This window comes from Mirounga leonina, unplaced genomic scaffold, assembly GCF_011800145.1.
Source record: "Mirounga leonina isolate KUSES-001 unplaced genomic scaffold, KU_Mleo_1.0 Mir_125, whole genome shotgun sequence".
Taxonomy (NCBI): Eukaryota; Metazoa; Chordata; class Mammalia; order Carnivora; family Phocidae; genus Mirounga; species Mirounga leonina.
The window spans coordinates 63,957,570-63,977,360 of record NW_023270305.1 but is presented as its reverse complement, the minus strand read 5'-3'; the positions used below and the strand labels follow the sequence as shown (position 1 = coordinate 63,977,360).

Here is a 19,791-nt window from a genome sequence, read left to right as displayed (position 1 = left end):
GAACTTGAAATAGTGTGTCCCAGACTGACTATCTTACCAGCTCCCTGAACCTCCTTCATGTCTGCTATGTCAGTGCCCACCGCCCAAGCTCCAATCCCTAAACCAGTCAACCTCAGCATTGTCCTGGGCTTCTGCCCTGGGTCACACGCTGGCTTATGGTGCTACTTTGGAAGGGCCTCACTGGTCTTCTCTCTACCCCTGAAGCCTCCATCCTCTCTCACCTGGACTGTCGTACTGGCTTCCTTGTGGCCTGTTCTGGTGTATGTCCTTCCCCTCTCTGAGCCCCTTCATTGTTCCCAAGTCAGGGTTGGGACTAACAGGCAGTGAGTAAGATGCCAAAGGCATGGGATTTAAGGAGACACTACTCTCAAGATCACGGAAGTGCCGAGAGTGAAGGCCTCCTTAAATTTTGCTCCCTACATGCCCCACTCACCTCACTCTGGTCCTGGGCCTGCCCCAGAGTTCCAACTGTGATAATGACTTTCCTTTCCTAAAAGTTCTTCTCGCAATCTTAATTGCAGTGTATCCCAACCACGGCTGTGCATTGCCTGTAGACCTTGGTGAAAAGAGACTCTTTGATCTCAGCCCAGATTGAATCCGACTGGTGGTGGACAGGGTTCAGGAATCTGCATGGCCAGGTTTGGGAACTGCTGGCTTATAGCACCAAGTCTAGACTTTGGAATAACATTCACGCTTCCTCCCAATTTGGCACCTGCCTGTTTCTGGCTTTATTTTCAGTCGGTTTCCTCTTGGCAGACAATAGGCCAATCGTACCAAACCACCCATTGGACCCAGGTATGCCCTGCATCTTTGTGTCTTTGCTTGGGATCTTTCTTCCTGACCTTTGCCAGGGCATCTCCATCTCTGCTTCCATGTATTTTACTCATAACATCAGCAGCGCCTCTCACGCTGTGTCACATGGGTTCTAGGAGGGCCCCCCATCCCTGCCCAGGTTCTGGAGGTCAGGAACTGCTTATTTCTATCGAGTATGTAGCACCTCATGCTTTGCCTGGAGCACAGCAAGCATCTATTAGTTGTTTGTTGAGTTGAATGGAAGTAAGTACTAACTAGTTAAATGTAACTTTTCATGGTACTTAACACAATGCCTTGAACATAAGTCTTTAAAAATATTTGTTGAGGGATGCCTGGGTGGCTCAGATGGTTGAGCGTCTGCCTTCGGCTCAGGTCACGATCCCAGAGTCCTGGGATCGAGTCCCGCATCGGGCTCCCTGCTCCTTGGGAGCCTGCTTCTCCCTCTGCCTCTCTCTCTCTCTCTCTCATGAACAAATAAATAAAATCTTAAAAAATATATATATTTGTTGAATAAATAAATGAACAAAGGACTAAATATGGGCCAGGCTTTACCATCACCATTGAGTCACTTCTAAGGAACTTGTGTATGTTTTGATATCACACAGTCGAGCTCAAATGTCAGTGTGTATAAATAAGAATCATCTAGAATGTTATCAAATGTGCAGACTCCTGGCCACACTCCCAGTGATGCTGATTCAGTAGATCTGGGTGGGGCCTAGGAATTTACATTTGTACAAAATATCTCGGGTAATTCTGAGACAGTGGCCCACAGACCACATTGAGAAACACTGCAGGAGACGCTGGCTGTTCAGCAGGTGGTGTTCACTCTCTGGAGGGATTCTCAGACCAGCTATATTGAAGTTCCACCCTTAAGGTGGAAGGTCTTGGTGGAGTTTTGTCAGGAGGATGTGGTAAAAGCAGCAGGTCCAATGTGGCATCCGATGGGTTTCAGACTCTGGGCAGGCCATTCTTAGGAGAGCCAGTGAATTCTGCAATAGCAGGAAGAATGGCAGGCTCTGCAAGCTTCACTTTGGTTGCAGAGACCCTCGTTCCTGGCTTGTGGCTCTTCTCTGCTCTGACACGTGGCTCTGTTTGAAAGCCTCTGGTTCCTGATGCTGACTGGATCTGGGGGACTTCCTGGCTTGCTTCTATTCCCTAGGCACAGCTTCCGCGGTGGTTCCCACAGAGCTCTTGCCTTCATCACCATTCACTTCCTCCAGCCTCACCTCCAAAGGGGGAACTGGTGAGTCTGGTGGGTGTGAAGGAGGCCAGGAAGATGAGCCTACAGCTCTCCATCCCGGTCTGAATTCTGCCACTAACCACCCACCAGAATTACCGCAGGCCAGTTACCCCAATCAGCAGGCTCTTACTGAGCACCTGCTTGTGCAAAGCATGGTCTGCAGATCCTCTAGGACCCTAGATTCCTCAGTGTGAAGTCCCTTGCAGTCCTTGACTACTGCTCACCATTGAACACAATCTCACAGGGAGTCCATCTTTCCCACTTGACCAACCTGGTCCTGCTCTTGGTGACAAAATCACCTCTCACCTCTTTTTACCCTTTCTCTTCATACTAAATGTTAAGAAAACATTTTAATTATATACTGCACTGTTATTTGACATCATATGAGAAAGAGTTGTTCCCATATTCTCTGAAAAATGAGAATGAATGGATGATCTCCAAAGAAATTTTTATTGAAATCGACTCAGAAAGGGATTTTTTGAAAAACCTAAATCATGGAAAAAATTGACAATGCTATCAAAAACTACTCAACCCCAATCATTTAACAAGTTAGTTATTTTATTTTATTTTTAAGATTCTATTTATTTATTTGAGCAGGGGGGATGTGTAGAGGGAGAAGCAGACTCCCTGCTGAGCAGGGAGACTGTTGTGGGACTTGATCCCAGGACCCTGGGATCATGACCAGAGTCGACGGCAAATGCTCAACCGCCCGAGCCACCAGGTGCCCACAGGGTAGTTATTTTAAACCTTTAAGGGAGAGATGCTTCTGATGCTCTTTAACTCATCAAGGGCATAAAGGAAAAAGCCTCCTCCTTATTTTGTGGAGTCAGCACATGTTTGGTACCAAAACCTCGTAGTGATCACATATATGTACCACACACTTCATACAAGCATTGCCCAACACACACACACACACAACATACCCCCACACCACACACACACTGTACAAATACAAACATACCACGTGTACACACCACACAGCACATATTACCCTCTGCACAAATATAAACATGTCACACACATATACATCACTATAACACCACACCACACAGACTCACACCATACTTACACCATACACATATCACACACACACACACACAGTGTGTATGCACACAGCCATGCTAAGGTATTCTCACATTTAAATATGATATTAAAATTCTAATAAAAATACTAGCAAATAGAATCCAGTAGCCCATTAAACAAATACACTGTGACAAAGTGGAATTCATTTCAGGGTGATTCAATTTTAGAAAATCTATTAGTGTAATTCACCCTATTAATAGTCAAAGGAGAAAAGCCATGATTACCTTTGAAGATACAGAAAAGGAATGTAGTAAAATTGAACATTCATTTATAGTAAAACAAAAACAATAATAAGAGCTAACATTTATTTTGTCCTTCTTATGTGCTGAGTACTGTCTGACATGCTCTGCATGCATTTTCTCATTTAGAGAAATGAGAAAGTACCAGTGATAAAGACACTATCATGCTCACTTTACAGATAAGGAAACTAAAGCTCAGTAAGGTTAAGGATCTTGCCTCAGGTCCCAGAGCTAGGAAGTGGGTTGTATATAGCTAGCAGATGGCATATTCTTAACCACTGTATCAAAATAGGAATGTAGAAATACTTCCATCATATAATAGACATGTATCCCAAATCATAATTCAGCATTTTGATTAATGGGAAAACAAAGGAAACATTTCCACTATAATCAAAAATAAGACAAGCATGTCCTCTATCATGGTTATTATTTAACATTTTTCTGGAAGAGCTAGCTAATGTAATTATAAAAGAGAACCAACAAAAGACATAAATACTGCAAGAAAGGAGGCAAAACTCTATTTATTGCAGCTGATATGGCAATACACCTGAGACCCAAGAGAAACAACTGAAAAACCACTAGAAACAATATGAGAATTAAGGGAGGTAGTGAGTCACATATTAATATTAAAAAAAATCAGTAACTTTCCTGCATGCAAACAGCAACCAGGTAGAAAATTCAATGGAAGAAGAGACCTTACTCACAAAAGCAATGGGAAATGAAACACTTAAGAATAAGTTAACAAGGGGCACCTGTGTGGTGCAGTTGGTTAAGTGTCTGACTCTTGGTTTTGGCTCAGGTCATGATCTCAGGGTTGTGGGATCAAGCCCTGCGTCGGGCTCTGCGCTCAGTGTGGAATCTGCTTGAGATTTTCTCTCTCCTCTCTCTGTCCCTTCCCCTCCAGCTTGCTCTCTCTCTCTCTCTCAAATAAGTAAATAAATCTTTTAAAAAAAGAAATAGAAAAATGAGCAAAAGATAATAGAGGCAAGTCTCAGGAAAAATGCAAGTATTCAGTAAAGCAAGTAAAAATTTGCTCATTTCACTAATAATTAAAGAAATGTTAAATAAAATAATGAGTTATAAATATTCATATAGATTAGAAAATAATTTAAAAAATAATATCTGGTGGGTGAGAAGGTGAGAAATTGACACTCTCATCAATTATTGGTGAGAATCTAAATTGGCATAATATTTTTGGAAGAAAATTTGGCAGCATGTACTAAAACTTTGAAAGCCCTGAGGATGTTCTGGGTTAAATCATGTCCCCTCCCCACACAAAAAAAGAGACCTATATTAAAGTCCTAACCCCCAGTACCTCAGAATGTGACCTTATTCTAAAATAAAGTGGTTGCAGATGTCATCAGTTAAGATGATGTCATAGTGGAGTGGGGTTGTGCCCTAGTCCAGTGTGACTGGTGTCCTTATGAGAAGAGAGCCATGTGAAGACAGAGAGCCACAGTGAGAGGGTCATGAGGCACGGAAGGCAGAGATTGGAGTCACACAGCTGCACCGCAAGGAACACCAAAGATGGTCAGCAAGCCACCAGCAGCCAGGAGGGCAAGGAAGAGTTCCCCTATAGGTTTCAGAGAAAGCCTGGCCCTGCTGACATCTTGATTTGGGATTTGAACCTTCAAAACTGTAAGACAGTGCATTTCTATTGTTTTCAGCCAGTGTGTGGTACTTTGTTACAGCAGCCCTAAGAAACTAATATGAAGCCCTAAGAAACTAATATGAAGGACAAATTCCACAAGAATTTATTTTCCCATGGTATGGAGGTTTCTCAAGAAGTTGAAAAGAGAGCTACCCTGTGACCCAGCAATTGCACTCCTGGGTATTTACCCCAAAAATACAAATGTAGTGATCCGAAGGGGCAGCTGCACCCCAATGTTTATAGCAGCAATGTCCACAATAGCCAAACTGTGGAAAGAGCTCAGATGTCCACTGACAGATGAATGGATAAGGAAGATGTGGTATATATATACAATGAAATACTACTCAACCATCAAAAAAAAAAATGAAATCTTGCCATTTGCAACGACGTGGATGGAACTAGAGGGTATTATGCTAAGCAGAATAAGTCAATCAGAGAAAGACAATTATCATATGATCTCACTGATATGAGGAATTTAAGAAACAAAACAGAGGATCATAAAGGAATAGAGGAAAAAATAAAACAAGATGAAATCAGAGAGGGAGACAAACCGTAAGAGACTCTTAATCATAGGAAACAAACAGGGTTACTGGAAGGTAGTGTGTGGACGGATGGGGTAACTGGGTGATGGACATGAAGGAGGGCACGTGATGTAGTGAGCACTGGGTGTTATATAAGAATGATGAATCACTGACCTCTACCTCTGAAACTAATAATACACTATATGTTAATTGAATTTAAATAAAAAATAATACTGAAAGAAATCACAAAAAAAAAGAACGGTGGAAGAGTTGGGGAGCGAGGAGATGTTGGCAAAGGTAAAAGCATTCAGTTAGAAGGTGAGTAAGTTCTGGGGATCTAAGGTACAGCATGGTGACTAGTTAATAATACTGTGTTGTGTACTTGAACTTTGCAAGAGAGTAGACTTACGCATTCTCACAGACACAAAAAGTAGCTTTATGTAAGTTGATACATGTGTTAACCTAATTGTGGTAATCTTTTCACAAAGTATATGTATGTCAAATACTCATATTATGCCTAAATAAAGTTGAAAAAAATCAGAAAAAAATTTATTTTCCCCAAATACTCACTCAATTATATGTATTCAAAGATGTCCATTTCATTGTTGGCCTGCAATGTTGAGACACTGTGTACTCTCCAGATATCCACCAGCAGAGAACTGTTTAAGGAAATTATGATATTTCTTTAATGGAATACTAAGCTGTGATTCAAAGCAATAAAGTAACTAAAAATACATGAATTCATGAGGCACCTGGGCGGCTCTGTCAGTTAAGTGCCTGACTTTGGCTCAGGTCACGATCTCGGGGTCCTGGGATCGAGTCCCATGTGGGGCTCCCCGCTCAGCAGGGAGTCTGCTTCTCCTTCTCCGTCAGCCCCTCTGCCCATTCTCTCTCTCTCAAATAAATAAATAAAATCTTTAAAAAAAAGTATGAATTCAGGAGATAGTCAAGACAAACTGGTAAGTTGAAAGATCAAGCTGTAAAGCACAAGTCGTGTATGATACTAAACTTATCTTTTTAAAAAGTCATAATAATATGCTAGTATGTGGGTAGAAAAAAACATTGATGTATTTTACACAAGTTGTTATTTGGTGGTGGAGGTGGAGATAATGTGAGGGGCTTTGCTTTTTCAGATTGTATAGATCTGTAAGATTTAAGTATTTTAAACTTGGCACATGTTGCTTTGGTCTTCAGAAAAAAACATCGTTATTATAAATTCTGTGAGGGGGATTCATATCTCAACCTAGCCTCCTTCTGAGTTTTCAAATCAACTTCCTAGAGCAGCCACGGTATTCTCTCACCTTTCCAGAATTCAGCTTTCTAACGATCTCCCCATACAGAAGGCACCATATGGAAAATTGAATGAGGAAATTTGGCAGAAAGTCCTATTTGCTGTGCCTTAGGTCCTCCATCAAAGTCTATTTACCTTTACTTTACACCCAAGATAGACACCCTCATTATTCTAATTTCTAGAATGCAGCAATTTCAAAGAGGGGGAAAAAGGACTGCTCATGGTGAGGACTCTGACCAGAGAGAGGGAAGTTTTACAAAAACTACAAAAAGCCATGGCAAGGACTTACATATGTTCAAATCTGGGTCATTTAATATGGGAATAAACCATCATACATGGCTCAGCAACCTCTGATGTCATCTTTCTATTGTATTTCTATTACAAGTCAATGTATAATTATTGTGACTCAGTCGAGGAAATGTCAAATTATGTCCACTGTTTAAAAACCAGGGAAAAGTGACACATTTGATGTAGATCGCCATTTGAAATGGTTAACATAAAAACTTCAAGGCTTGGGCTCCTGGGTGGCTCAGTTGGTTAAGCGACTGCCTTCGGCTCAGGTCATGATCCTGGAGTCCCGGGATCGAGTCCCACATTGGGCTCCCTGCTCAGCGGGGAGTCCGCTTCTCCCTCTGACCCTCCCCCATCTCATGTGCTCTCTCTCTCCTCTCATCCTCTCTCTCAAATAAATAAATAAAATCTTAAAAAAAAAAAAAAACTTAAAGGCTTAAAGAAGCAAATGCTCAGTTATCTGGGAAATTTCCACCACCCAGAAAGACTCATTATCCAAGTGTTCTGGACAGTCAAGATTTTCCTCTCTCTTCTTTTCTTCCTAGAGCATTTAATCAAGGCCACCCACAGCCTAGAGGTTTTAGAAGTCCCCAGTTGAGCCAGTTGTTCAATAGCAGAGTAAAGAGGGAGGAGATGGACCAGGAGAATAAGGTGCTAGATGAGGCTTCCCTTGCAGGCCCTCTCCTGAGACAGATGGGCAATGAGGGGCTTCAGGGGAGGGCTCCACACTGGGAATTCTCCACCCTCCTCTTGGACTTCTCTCCCCTCGTTAAGCCCAGAAGTGGTTGGTGAGGTTCTAAAATAAATAATGCTTGTTAAGCCTAATTAACATGTAATGCAAAAACAATTATACAAATCATTTTAAAAGATCAACTTTGTTATAAGTGTTTGTTAACTTCAGGAGTGGCTCTTCTTTCCAGTATGCTCGGTTTTCAGAATTCATTGTTTTCTAGTCATCTAGGCTACTTTAACCAGCTCCCTCCATGGGAGGAGAGAGAGAAAACATTGTCCATAAGAACATTTCCTTATCAGAAGAGATTTGCACAAAGGTAGGGCCCTGGCAGCATGGTTGCGATTGCTATAATTACACCAAAATGCATGCGCCACATTCCCCCATTACCTCCTTGTTCTCGAACTAGAGCCAATAAGTTAGGCTAAAATTCAGTGTGCAATTCACTTTTTGCTTCTCTCTCATCTCTTTTTAAAAAGCTGGTAACCAGCATTAAAGACAATGTGGTCAGTATCCTTATAACTAAAATATAGCTTCGTTTCTGCTCATGGAAATATGTAGTCAATTAGCCATAATGTGGTCCAGGCTTCCTTTGATATTCTAAAATAAAAACATTCCAAGTTATTTACTTGAGAAGAGTTATTTCCAAGCACACCCAGTAGCTGCTGTTTTTAATAATGCTGCTTTTAATGGGTGTGGGGCATTCTGCACGGAGGGGGGATGTGTGGCTCAAAGTTCTGAACTATTATCACTGGATTTTTGGAGTAATCATGAAAGTTTACATTTAGATAGAACTATTACTGAACTGTATCCATTGACATATATTTAACAATTTTTATACTCCTTTCTCCTTTCAGGACAGGGAAGAGAAGCAGGTGGGGAGATCCTTTACAAGGATGCCTTGCCCTGGAAATTATCCCCACAAGAGCAAAGAAAGGAGCTGCCCTCTGCATAGCACTGTCTGGGAAGTAGTTTCCAAATTGCTTATTATTGAACATGGCAGGGCAAGATGCTCAAGTATCTCCTGGAGAACATTAATTATGAAAACAAGCAAAACAAAACCCCTGGTTCCACCTTGGGTTAGAAGTAGGAATGGGGTGTGACAGAGGTACAGAAGACAACCACAGATTTGGAAAATAAGGCTTCTCATTTGTGAGTAGATGTTCAGGCTCTTTAGCATTTCCCTGCTGTGTGAGTTCAAGCAAATCAACCAACTTCTCTGAGCCTCACATTGGCCATTTATAAAGTGATGATGATATCAGTAAGTCCTACCTCAAAGGGTTGTCTTGAGAATCAAATGAGATTAGGTATGCAAAAGCACTTACTAATCTGTCAAATACTTTGCAATTTTGGCTAAACTTAGATACTGAAATCCTAGTAGAATTTGTGCTAAGTGGTTTGAGAGACAAAAAAAGAACCCACACAAACAAATGGCAAGATATTCTATGCTCACAAATTGTAAGAATTAATATTGTTAATATGTCCATACTACCCAAAGCAATCTACAGGTTCAATGCAATCCTTACCAAAGTACCAACAGCATTTTTCACAGAACTAGACCAATACTAAAATATGTATGGAACCACAAAAGACCCCAAATAGCCAAAGCAATCTTGAGCAAGAAAAACAAAGCTGAAGGTATCACAGATACAGATTTTAATATCTGTAACACAGATTTTAAGGTATGCTACAAAGCTGTAGTAATCAAAACAGTATGGTGCTGGCACACAATAGACACATAGATCAACAGAACAGAACAGAGAGCCCAGAGATAAACCCATGCTTATATGGTCAATTAGTCTATGATAAAGGAGGCAAGCATATGCAATGGAGAAAAGATGGTCTCTTCAATAAATGGTACTGGGAAAACTGGACAGCTACATACAAAAGAATGAAGCTGGACCACTTTCTTACACCATATACAAAAACTCAAAATGGTTCAAAGACCTAGATATGAGACCTAAAACCACAAAAATCCTAGAAGAGAACACAGGCAGTAATCTTTCTGACATCAGCCAAAGAACATTTTTGTAGATATGTCTCCTCAGACAAGGGAAACAAAAGCAAAAATAAACTATTGATACTACACCAAAATAAAAAGCTTTTGCACAGAGAAGGAAACCATCAACAAAAGAAAAGACAACCTTCTAAATAGATTTTTTTCAAATGACATATCCAATAAGAGGTTAATATCCAAAATCTATAAAGAAGTTATACTCAACACCAAAAAACCAAATAATCTGATTAAAAATGGGCAGAGGACCTGAACAGACATTTTTCTAAAGAAAACATCCAGATGGCAAACAGACACATGAAAAGATGCTCATCATTGCTAATCATCAGGGAAAGGCAAATCAAAACCACTATGAGGTGTTACCTTTCCCCTGTCAGAATGGCTAGAATAAAAAAGACAAATAATAAATGTTGACAAGGATGTAGAGAAAAAGAAACCCTCATGCGCTACTATTGGGAATGTAACTTGGTATAGCCACTGTGGAAAAGAGTGTGGAGGTTCCTCAAAAAGTTAGAAATAGAACTACCATATGATCTAGCAATCCCACTACTGGGTATTTACCCAAAGAAAATCAAAACACTAATTCAAAAAGATAGATGCACCGCTATGTTTATTGCAACATTATTTACAATAGTCAAGATATGGAAGCAATCTAAGTGTCCATCAACAATTGAATGGATAAAGAAGATATGGTATATATACACAATAGAATATTACTCTGTCATTAAAAAAATGAGATCTTATGTTGCAATAACATGTTGCAACAACATGGATGGACCTAGAGGGTATTATGCTAAGTGAAATAAAGCAGACAGAGCAGGATAAATACCATATGACTTCATTTATATGTAGAATCTAAAAAACAAAACAAATGAACAAACAAAAAGCAGAAACAAACTCATAAATGCGGAGAAAAAATTGATGGTTGCCATAGGGAAGGGGGGCAAAATGGGTGAAGGGAAGAGGGAGGTACAGGCTTCCATTTATGGAATGAATAAGTCATAGGGATAAAAGGTACAGCATAGAGAATATAGTCAGTGTACTGTAATAGGGTTCAATGGTATCAGATGGTAGCTACACTTGTGGTGAGCATAGCATGAAGTACAGACTTGCTGAATCACTATGTTATACACTTGAAACTAATGTAACACTGTGTGTTAACTATACTTCAATTTAAAAAAAAAAGAACCAATATATGGTTTAGGAGGAGTTTTCAATCTACCTGGAGAGACAAGGTAAAAGGGAAATGGGATAAATGATATAAATGGTTAAAAAAATGATATAAATGATATAAATGGTAAAAAAAAAAAAAAAGAGTAACAGCCTCTTAAGCCACTAAAAAGCATTTTTAGTGTGTATTGTGGGTTCTGTGCCACAGTAAGTCATATGGGTGAGAAGTATTATACCTACCATGGATATTTTCTAAAAGGGCTTCCAGTTTTGGTGGAGAGAAGAATTTCCTCTCTAACAGCTAAATAATACAAAGATAATATAATAAGAGTAAATTCTAAATTTTATGGTCCTACCTATAAAGGGTTACTTAGAAAGCTGTGAGTAAGAGCAATAGGAACTGTTGTAGTCCAGAAAGAGATGGAACTGCAGTGGGCTTGGAGTTATAACAGCAAAGGGGAAGGAGAGAGGATCATTAGGGGAATAGCAAAGGCCAAGCAGAGAGGCAGAAATACACATGGGGTAAGGAGCACCAGCAAGAAGACTAGCCTGGCTGGAATGGTGGAGCCTATTACAGAGGGCCTTAAAAGCTCAGCTGAGAAACTTGTACTTGATCTATCTGTGCATATTTTATATAGATGGGAGGGTCCTATTTATATACCTACCCTTGAAACTCTAGGACTGTACTGTCCAATATGACAGCAACTAGCACTTGAAATGTGGCTAGTCTGAACTGAGATATGCTGTAAATATAAAATGCATACTAGATTTCAAAGATTTATTATTTAAAAAACTCAGTTTTTTTATATTGATCATTTGTTGCTATGACAGTATTTCAAATATTAAGATTATTTCACTTGTTCCTTTTCTTTTTAATGTGGTTGCTAGAAAATGTAAAGTTACATGTTAGAGTTGCATTACATTTCTATTAGCCCTGTTCTAGAATGTCAGGATGGGCTTTAAAGAATTTTATTTGCATGAAGATTCAACAGATTCAGGAACCCTGGGAGAAACAGGGAGGGTTTGAAGGAGATAGTTTGGGAGATGCCTAGGAAACTGGAATTAACAGTATTATATCCCTCCACCCACACTCTACACACCAAAGAGAGTCATGGATGACACTGAATTAGGAGTCAAGGCAGTGGGATTTGGCCTTGGAATAGTGCATATAGGCTGGTATTAAGGGCTATCTTTGTGTGCAACACTGAGGGATATCCTTCAAAGAAAAGAACATTAAGAAATTGAGAAAGCAAGTAATGTACAAGATTTGTAGCAGGAGGGCCTATGTTTAAGGGCCAGAGCCACAAAAGTCCTAAACCTGAATGAGAGACAGAGACCTCCCCTATGTCAAGAAAATATCCCTGGCTACATGGGCCACATGGTCTACCACTGGACAGGTCCCAGGGAGCAGATGGCCCTTCGTCAGAAGAAAAAGGTATAGAGGTGGCTCCAGCTATCTGGCACCAGAGGGGACAGCAGTAGCTCTGACCAAAAAAAGAGCAATATTCTCTAAGGAGAAGAAGCAAAGAAAAGAGAGAGGCTTACAGTAGTTTGTTTGTTTGGTCCCAGAGTCAAAAGTGATTTCTATTGTTACAAGATATACATATATACATATCCTGATATCAGGGGGAAAGATTTGCCATCTGTGATAGGACTGTGCTCTAAAAAGAGTGAGTTGTGTTGATGAAGAGGCATTGGTTTTTCTGAGCATGTCCACAGATATGTTTATATAAATTTGGGGCAGAATCTAGCCGTAACTCCTTTCATGCCTTCTCCCCAACCATCCCACCCTCATCCAGGGTTGGATGTCAGTTAGCACTACGAGAGAGAGAAGAGTTTGGAGGGCATGGTGGGCAGAGAAGAGGGACAGCAGAGGGGAGGAACAGTTGGCGAGAAGAGAAAAGGCTCCTCATCTTGTGATGTGATCTTCTTCTTGTAACGCCACCAAATCTTACGAAAATTTGACCAAACTCACCAAAATTTGGCATGAGTGGATTTCTTGGAAAAGCCCCTAGAGACTGAGTTTTGCCTCTGGGGTAATCTAAGGAGAAACATACAGCATGTTCGAAGGCCCAGCCAGACCTCAAAATGTAAGTCCCTCTGTTCCATTTCATATTAGTGAGTGAGACAGAGAAAACAGGAAAGAAAGAAAGAAAGAAAGAAGAAAGAAAGAAAGAAAAAAAGAAAGAAAGAAAGAAAGAAAGAAAGAAAGAAAGAAAGAAAGAAAGAAAGAAAGAAAAGAAAAGAAAGAAAGAAAGAAAGAAAGAGAAAGAAAGAAAAGAAGAAAGAAAGAAAGAAAGAAGAAAGAAAAGAAAGAAAGAAACAAAGAAAAGAAAGAAAGAAAGAGAGAAAGAGGGAAAGAGGGAAGGAAGGAAGAAGAAAGAAGGAAGAAAGGAGGGAAAGAAAAGAAAAAAGGAAAGGGGAAGGGAAGGAAATGAAAGAAAAAAAAAGAAAAGAGCAAATTAAAGATTTGGAGTTTAGAGATATACAAATTGTGCCCAGGAATGGCATGTGAGAGGAGCTGGCCCTGTTGGCTTCCCTTCTTGTTCTGGCCACCTGGGCTGGGCCAGCGGGGCTCACAGGGAGGCCCCGGCTCAGTAGACTATGCTGTTTTAAGGTACTGCTGTCTTTCTGGGAAAGTACACTAAACTTTTCCAAAGCTCTTTTTTTTTTTTTTTTTTTTTTTTTAGTTTCAAGTTTTTATTTAAATTCCAGTTGGTTAACATACAGTGTAATATTAGTTTCAGGTGTAGAATTTAGTGATTCATCACTTACATATGATACCCAGTGCTCATCACAACCAGTGCCCTCCTTATCACATCCTTTTTAAAAAACTGCTTTTGGTTCTCATACAGCCTTCACTGGCTCGAAGAACACACGCTGAAAGACGGAAAAGCGAAAGATGCTGGGTCTCCAGCCTGAAGGATCAGAGTTGCTTCAGATGCAGGAACTGGGGGAAAAGGAGGAGACTGGGAGGGTCCGAAGAGGGAGCCAGGGAAAATGGGAGAGGTGGGATCATGACACTTGCCTTCCTGTTCTCCTACTCATCTGTTGGTATTGGAATGAGTAGGCTTCTGGAATTCAGCTGAGCATGGAGATTTTTTTCCTGTTGCTTTTTGGGCTCCATGTGTTAACTGAGGATTCCCAAACACAGCTTCTCAGACCTTGAGCCAGCTCTGCAGCGGGCAGTGTGCCTTTCTGTCTGGCATTGGGGAGGGAGTGGGCAGGAAGAAGGACCTCAGGAAAGGGGAGGGCTCCCAAAGAGGACCTGCAGTGTCCTAAATGAAGCTCTGTCTGTGTTGACCAGCAAAACTGTGTTTACTCCAGCGGGAATCACCTTGGCAACCAGCAGGGCCAAAGGAGTCCTCGTTTTTAGGAGTGTGTTAGGATACAAATATAAAAATGAATTCTGAATGTGCCTGTTGGGTATACAGAGATAACACTGTGTGTGCATTTTTGTATCCGTGTACTTGGCTCCACCTGTTTTCATACTACAGAAGTCCTCAGTCTGACATAATGAAATCTTCTCAGATTATTTCTTGATTGCCTGTATTGTAATCATGCCGCCTATCTTTTTTTTTTTTTTAAGATTTTATTTATTTATTTGAGACAGAGAGAATGAGAGACAGAGAGCATGAGAGGGAGGAGGGTCAGAGGGAGAAGCAGACTCCCCGCCGAGCAGGGTGCCTGATGCGGGACTCGATCCCGGGACTCCAGGATCATGACCTGAGCCGAAGGCAGTCGCTTAACCGACTGAGCCACCCGGCGCCCATGCCGCCTATCTTTTGATGAGATATTGGATAACACTGAAAGTACGGTGAGTTCTGTTTCAGAATCTGGCACCATCATCAACATGGTAGAGGGAGAGGGGGGAGGAAGGTGCAGTTGCATTTCCCCAGAGCACCAGAACTTCCAGGGGTCATGATGGACTCAGGACCTGGGCCTCAGCTCATCAGGTCAAACAGACAAAGTTCTCTCAACAGTCATCGGGTTCCATGGTTTCCAATCATCAAACCTATTGGTTATTTTTCAATAATAGTTGCCATAGTACAGTCCAGGCTCTTCTCAAAAGGAAGGAAAGTGAGAAATAACATTCATTCCAGGAAACTCTTTGATAAGCACAGACGGTCAGGATAAAAGGAACAAATTACCCCAAGAAATACTGTTATTTTGCCTTAACAACCATCTCTTAGAGGGCACCAGCCAAATGACCAGGAACACTCACAATGGGGCGCAGGCTCCTCGTCAGGACTGAAACATAAAGGCAAATGCTCACTTTGGGACTTTTTTTCAAGTGGTCCAAGGAAGAGGGCTAGGTCTAAAGGGGTACTGGTGGATATGTATTCAGGAAATGTTTAAAATGTAACAATTGGTTAGACGTGAGGCACAACTGGATGAAAGAGTGAGGAAAAAAGAGGAATGTAGAGTGACATACTGATTTCTGGCAGGTGAGAAGAGTGGTTAATTATGCCACTAACTGAGATGGAAATTATATAAAGACTCAAAAAACAAAGAGGAAGAGGAGACATTAGCACACAAGAGATTCTACCAGTTTCTTGCAAGTTAGAAAGCTAATGGAGGAAACGTAATTGATTATAGAGTGCAGAAAGTTATGAATCACAGAAGGGAACACTGAGGAGAAGGGGATTAAGAACTTGGAAATCCAGGGGCACCTAGATGGCTCAGTCGGTTAAGTGCTTGATTTCCTCAGGTTATCACCTCAGGGTTGTGAGATGGGCCCGCCTGTTGGGCTCCATGCTCAGCAGGGAGTCTGCTTGAGAGTCTCTCTCTCTCCCTCTCCCTCTACCCCTCCCCTGCTTGCACGCATGGGTGTACTCCAAATGAATGAGTGAATGAATGAATGAATAAATAAAATCTTTAAAAAAAACCCTTGGAAATCCTCAAGAAACCTGAAGGGCAGGTGTGAGGTGTGACGATGAAAACAAGGGGACAAGTTGAAAGAGTAGTTGGACCCTCACTTCCATTCCTTCCGCCTTCTTTCAAAACTCTGAAAGCTGGCATAATGCCACCTTGATGGAAGCTTGGAGGATTCTTTTCTGGAGAAACTGACTACAGAGACACTGCTCCACAGATTGATAGTTGGGGAGTTCCCCAGAGAAATAGCTGCCCCCCCCCTCACCTGATCCATGTACAATGAAGCCGATGAAGCCTGCCAGGCATTAAGTGCTTTACATGTCTTTATTTTTTAGAGCAGTTTTAGGTTCACAGCAAAATTGAGCAGAAGGTACATATATTTCCCATATACTCCTCTGCCCTCAAACGTGCTTAACCTCCCCCATTATCAACGTCCCCCACCAGAGAGGCACATTTGTTACAACTGATGAACCTACACTGACATATCATGATAACCCAAAGTCCATACTTTACATTAGGATTCACTACTGGTGCTGTGCATTCTATGCGTTTGGACAAATTTATAAAGACATGTATCCCCAATTACAGTATAATACAGAGCTGTATCACTGCCCTAAAAATTCTCTGTGCCTCACCTATTCATTTCTTCCTCCCTGCAAACCCCTGGCAACCACTCATGTTTTTTTTTTTTTAATATTTTATTTATTTATTTGACAGAGGGAGAGAGAGAGAGAGCACAAGCAGGGGGAGTGGCAGGCAGAGGGAGAAGCCCGATGCGGGGCCGATCCCAGAACCCCAGGATCATGACATGAACTGAAAGCAGACTCTTAACCAACTGAGTCACCCAGGTGCCCCGAGTTGTATGAGTTCATTTTTTTATAAGTGCATTTTTTTTCACCGTACTTTCAGTGTTATCCAATATCTCATCAAAAGATAGGCGGCATGACTACAATACAGGCAATCAAGAAATAATCTGAGAAGACCTCATTATGTCAGACTGAGGACTTCTTCTGTTCTCCCATCCTCTACCTGTACCTCTGGCAACAACAAATCTGTTATCTGTATTTATGAGTTCATTATTTATGAGATCTTATGTATTTGTCTTTGTTTGACTTATTTCATTTAGCATAATGTCCTCAAGGTCCATCAATGTGGTTTTAAGTGTCAGAATTTCTTCTTTTTTATGGGTGAATAATATTCCGTTATATGTATATATCACATTTATTCATCTATTCGTCCATAGACGAACACTTAGGTTGTTCCCATGTCTTGCCTATTGTCTATAATGCTGCAATGAACTTGGGGTGTGCATACATCTTTTTGAGATAGTGATTTCATTTTCTTTGGATAAATAACCCGAGGTAGAATTGCTGGATCATGTGGTATTTCTATTCTTAATTTTTTGAGGAACCTCTATACTGTTTTCCATAGTGGCTGCAACAATTTTTTTTTTTAAGATTTTATTTATTTATTTGACACAGAGAGAGAGAGACAGCGAGAGCAGGAACACAAGCAGGGGGAGTGGGAGAGGGAGAAGCAGGCTTCCCGCCGAGCAGGGAGCCCAATGCGGGGCTCGATCCCAGGACCCCGGGATCATGACCTGAGCCGAAGGCAGACGCTTAACGACTGAGCCACCAGGCGCCCGTGGCTGCAACAATTTACATTCCCACCAACAGTGCACAAGGGTTCTTTTTTCTCCCACATCCTTGCCAACACTTGCTATTCCTTGTCCATTTGATAATAGCCATTCTGACAGATGCGGGGTGATATTTCATTGTGGTTTCAATTTGCATATTCTTGCTGATTAGTGATGTTAAGCATCTTTTTATGTACCTGCTGGCCATCTGTATGTCTTTGGAAAAATGTCTATTCAGATCTTCTGCCTATTTTTCTAAAGATTGATTGATTGATTGATTGATTGATTTACAAGAGAGAGCAAGCATGAGCAGGAGGGGAAAGGGAAAGAGAGAATCTCCAGCAGACTGTGCTGAGCAGAGCTCGACTTCACCACCCTGAGATCATGACCTGAGCCAAAACCAAGAGTCAGATGCTTAACTGACTGAGCCACCCAGGTGCTCTAGTCTTCTGCCTATTTTTAATAGATTTTTTTTCCCTATTGAGTTGTATGAGTTCTTTTTTTTTTTTAAAGATTTTATTTATTTATTTTGTGAGAGAGAGAGAGAGCATGAGTGAGGGGGAGGGGCAAAAGGAGAGACACAAGCAGATTCCCCACTGAGCAGGGACCCTGATGCGGGGCCAATCCCAGGACCCCGATGCGGGGCCGATCCCAGGACCCCAGGATCATGACATGAACTGAAAGCAGACTCTTAACCAACTGAGTCACCCAGGTGCCCGAGTTGTATGAGTTCTTTATATATTTTGGATATCAGCCCCTTATCAGATATATGATTTGCAAATATTTTTCTCCCATTCTGTAGGTTGCCCTTTTATTTGTTGATGGTTTTCTTTGCTGTGCAGAAGCTTTTTAGTTTGGTGTAGTCCCACTTATTTATTTTTGCTTTCATGCCTTGGCTTTTGCTGTCAAATCCAAACAATCATTGCCAAGACTGATGTCAAGGAGCCTATCACCTGTTTTCTTCTAGGAGTTCTACAGTTTCAGGTCTTACATGTAAGTCTTTAATCCATTTTGGGTTTATTTTTGTATATAGTGTAAGACAGGGGTCCAGTTTTATTCTTTTGCATGTGGCTGTCCAGTTTTCCCAACACTATTTATTCTTTTTTTTTTTTTTAAGATTTTATTTATTTATTTGAGAGAGAGAGAATGAGAGACAGAGAGCATGAGAAGGAGGAAGGTCAGAGGGAGAAGCAGACTCCCTGCTGAGCAGGGAGCCTGATGCGGGACTCGATCCCGGGACTCCAGGATCATGACCTGAGCTGAAGGCAGTTGCTTAACCAACTGAGCCACCCAGGCGCCCCCAACACTATTTATTGAAGAGACTGTCCTTTCCCCAATGTATATTCTTGGCTCCTTTGTCATAAATTAATTGACCATGTATATATGGGTTTATCTCTGGGTTCTCTATTCTGTTCCACTGATCTATGTGTCTGTTTTTATGTCAATATCATACTGTCCTGATTTCTATAGCTTTGTAATATAGTTTAGGCCGTTTCATCTGATCATTCCAACAGAAGTATAGTGGTATCTCATTGTTGTTTCCATTTGTATTTCCCTGATGACATATGCTGTGGAACGTCTTTTTGTATTCTTATTTGCCATCTGTACATCTTAGGTGATGTGTCTTCTAAGATATTTGGCCCATTTAAAAAATCAGGTTGTTATTTTTCTTTTTGTTGCATTTTAAGCATAGTTTTTATATTTTGGGTAATAATCCTTTATTAGATATGTTTTTTGCAATCATTTTCTCCCAGTCTGTGGCTTCTTTATTCATTCTCTTGACAATATCTGTCACAGAGCAGACTTTTTTTTTTAAACTCTAATGAAGTACGGCTTATCATTTCTTTCTTTCATAGAGCACACCTTTGGTGTTGTATCTAGAAAGTTGTTGCCAAACCCGAGGTCCTCTGGGTTTGCTCCTCGGTTACCTTCTAGGAGTTTTATAGTTGTGTGTTTCATGTATAGGTCTGTGATCCTTTGTGAATTAATTTTATATGAAGCGTGTAAAGTCTTCATCTAGATTCATGTTTTTTGTATGTGGATATCCACTCATTCCAGCACCATTTTTTGAAAAGACTATCTTTGCTCCATTGTATTGTCTTCGCTCTTTGTGAAAAATCAATTGACTATGTTTGTGTGGATCTATTTCTGGGCTCTCTATTCTATTCCACCGATCAATTTGTCTATTTTTTCACCAATACCACATTGTGTCAATTACTGTAGCTTTATAGATAGTC

At 40.8% G+C, this 19,791-nt stretch overlaps 1 long non-coding RNA gene across 1 annotated transcript in view; it reads right to left on the bottom strand.

Moving 5' to 3' along the window:
* LOC118008155 overlaps positions 1 to 19,791 on the bottom strand; it is a 294,856-nt gene that overhangs the window by 127,036 nt on the left and 148,029 nt on the right. The window contains exon 3 of the long non-coding RNA XR_004678597.1: positions 6,118 to 6,206. This is a non-coding gene — a long non-coding RNA (uncharacterized LOC118008155). The remainder of the gene's footprint in view (positions 1 to 6,117; positions 6,207 to 19,791) is intronic.